Below are 2889 nucleotides of genomic sequence, written 5' to 3' on the forward strand. Positions count from 1 at the left end.
GACAGAAGTGAAAACAAACAAAAACTAAAAAACGGAAGATTGTAAACGAACTCTTTTAAGCTGGGAAACACTTTCGCAAAGAAAAATTCAATAAAATTGAATTTCGATTTCTTTTATACATACATGCATACGAATGTAAACAAAAAGTTATTATAAGGAAACATTGACAAACAATGAAAGAAAAAACGATTTGGTAAGTGAAATTCGTTAATTGTGTGTAGTTACCATAGAAAGGGTCTCGATTGAAATGCAGATTTAATTTTTTTTGTTTTTTTTTTAATTATATATGTATTTTAGGTGTATGTTTTTCCTTAGACTGGGAAAAACTTCAAGTAGTTCGAAAATCTAGTATTATATTGCTGAACTATCAGTATTTATATATGAAACCTATTTTCGGGCTTCGAGTTCCTAAACTTAAAGCTTTTAACCAAACATTCCTTGTTTTTTGTTTGTTGCGTTTTCTCAACTTGTGAAACCAATTTTTGCCGTTTTTTTTTTGTTTGTTTGTTTGTTGCGAACACTAGGTTGTTACCTTCAGAAATAAGCGAAATATCTTAGCCCTCAACCTATTTCCAATATATTCTCAAACCTAGATACACTCTTGTTGGTCCCTTCCATTACAAAAAAAAACATTCGAAACAAGGTACTCCACGACGTAGTCTCAGACCGAAATCTCTTTCCATCATAATTTTAATTTAATCGATAGTAAAATTAAATTGCTTGCGTTACTCTCCCATGTTGCATACTTTAGGGCCCCACTGCTTTTCATTTAGAGAGTTTTAACGACGAAAATTTATCGTGGCGATTGTCAGAATTCCACTGCTAGTTATCTGCCGAAATATGTATCGTGGGGATGCGGAGGTGTTAGATGACTGAAACAACAGCTCTTAATTGGGTAAAATCCGCGTAATTCCGGTTCGTAAAGTTTGATATCGTTAGAATGTTTTATCGACCGATCTCACCCGCTACTGTATCATAGGGAGTTTACCATATCTCATACATTGGCGACTGCTCAATATTGACGCCCTGCACTCGAAAGGCACTTGTGACAAGAAAGATCTCCTCCAAAGCACATCAGATGCCATCTGCTTGAATTTCTGGGAGAGCTCCTGGACTGCATAAAAAAACTACTGACCCGACGCTGTGAAGACGCTAGTTCCCTCGCCCTGTAAATACCGTTATCAGAATTTAACCACCACCCATTGCCAGAGTAAGGGCTTCAGCTGCCTCGATAGACCTGTCATACTCTGGCACAATTACGATCTTTATATGTATGTTATTCATTTAAGGCCGTTGTCACAGTGAAAGGTTAACTCGCATTCGGCAATCAACGATTGAATTTCGGTACAAAAAGCAAAAGTTAACTACCGCAAGAATATTGTCTTGCACTGAAAAAAAATCTAGATTTTTGTGAATGGAAATCAAGGTTCTAGAATGCCATTGAACAGAGTTACACCCCTGCTCGTTACGTCTTACCATTTCCAGTTTATTGACAATTTTACCTGTTTATCAAGAGTCTGCATAATGTGTTTAATGTATTTTTTTTATTATTATACTTATACATCTACATAAATTAACCGAAAATCGAATCGAAAGAACCAAAAATCGTACACTAAATTTGGCGCTCCCAAAACAAAGTAAAAACAAATATCGAACTTCATCAGCGCATCATCACAAAAGCCACTAAAGCTAAAAGCGTGTAAGCGTCTGTCTAGCTAAAAATGACACTGATCAACAAAATCATCCACCCAAAAATATGCATGGGCATTTTTAAACAGATATCATTTGCACCCCCCGATGCCACGAACAACAACAACAATAACTAGTTGTGAAACGCATACATACAAGCATACATAAGAGTAACACGAACAAATTTTACGACGTCAAAGTCAAGGCCAACTTCAACGTGTGTTAACTGTCTTGCATACATACTTTACATGCAAACATAACAAATACTATTATTTTTAATTTATATTTACTATATACATACATACATTTATGTATTTAACTCTACTACGATTGTATGTGTGTGTAAATGTATGCTGATAATTATATTAAAAAAAAAAAACAAAAAAAGAGAAACATGATTTATAAATATTAGTTACAATTGATAATTGTATTGTGAATTTAATTACACAAACAAACAAACATACACATACAAATGCAACAACAAATTACGCTCTTCGTTGTATCTACATACATACATATATTATGTAATATTATATATACATACATAAATACGCTATTTTAGAATTATTTATACATAAAACAAAAAAAAAAAAAACAAACTTTCAAAAAGATGAAAAGAAAAGCAACAAAAAAATCGCTTAAAGAACATATACATAAAAAACAATTATCTTTAAAAGATTATCATTATGAATGATAGAAAACGTATTAAAAATTAAGATCGCAAATGAGTTTCAATTAATTTACTTTTAAAAATTCGTAATCGTATTTATGTACATGAAAAATTTTCGGTTTCGTTTGGTTTTTTTTTTACCAATACACAAAATTGACGCCTAAAAGCAGTGTCTGACATTTACAGTGCGAATAGTATATCCGAAAGCAAATTAGTGGAAATATTCTCCTTTTGTCTCAGCTGCTTACACGTTAAATGACACAAGCTACTTAAATATATATGCAAAAACTAAACTTCTAAGCTTCTTCTCTTTAGGCTACTTTTGTAAGGGGCGTTAAAAGTCGGCGCTTTGAAAAGAAACATCGAAATTCGAAAAGTAAGTCACTTTTCGGCAATATTTTGTAATAGATTACATATTTCATTATATAAATATTTGAATTGCAATGCCAGACATATTTTAATGTCAAGACATAATCAACAAGGTGCAAGGTAGCACTTCTACTTTGTTGAATATGGCTTACTTTTTTCAG

The sequence above is a fragment of the Rhagoletis pomonella genome, unplaced genomic scaffold (assembly GCF_013731165.1).
Source record: "Rhagoletis pomonella isolate Grant_MI unplaced genomic scaffold, Rhpom_1.0 Rhpom_scaffold_00414, whole genome shotgun sequence".
In the NCBI taxonomy this organism is placed as follows: Eukaryota; Metazoa; Arthropoda; class Insecta; order Diptera; family Tephritidae; genus Rhagoletis; species Rhagoletis pomonella.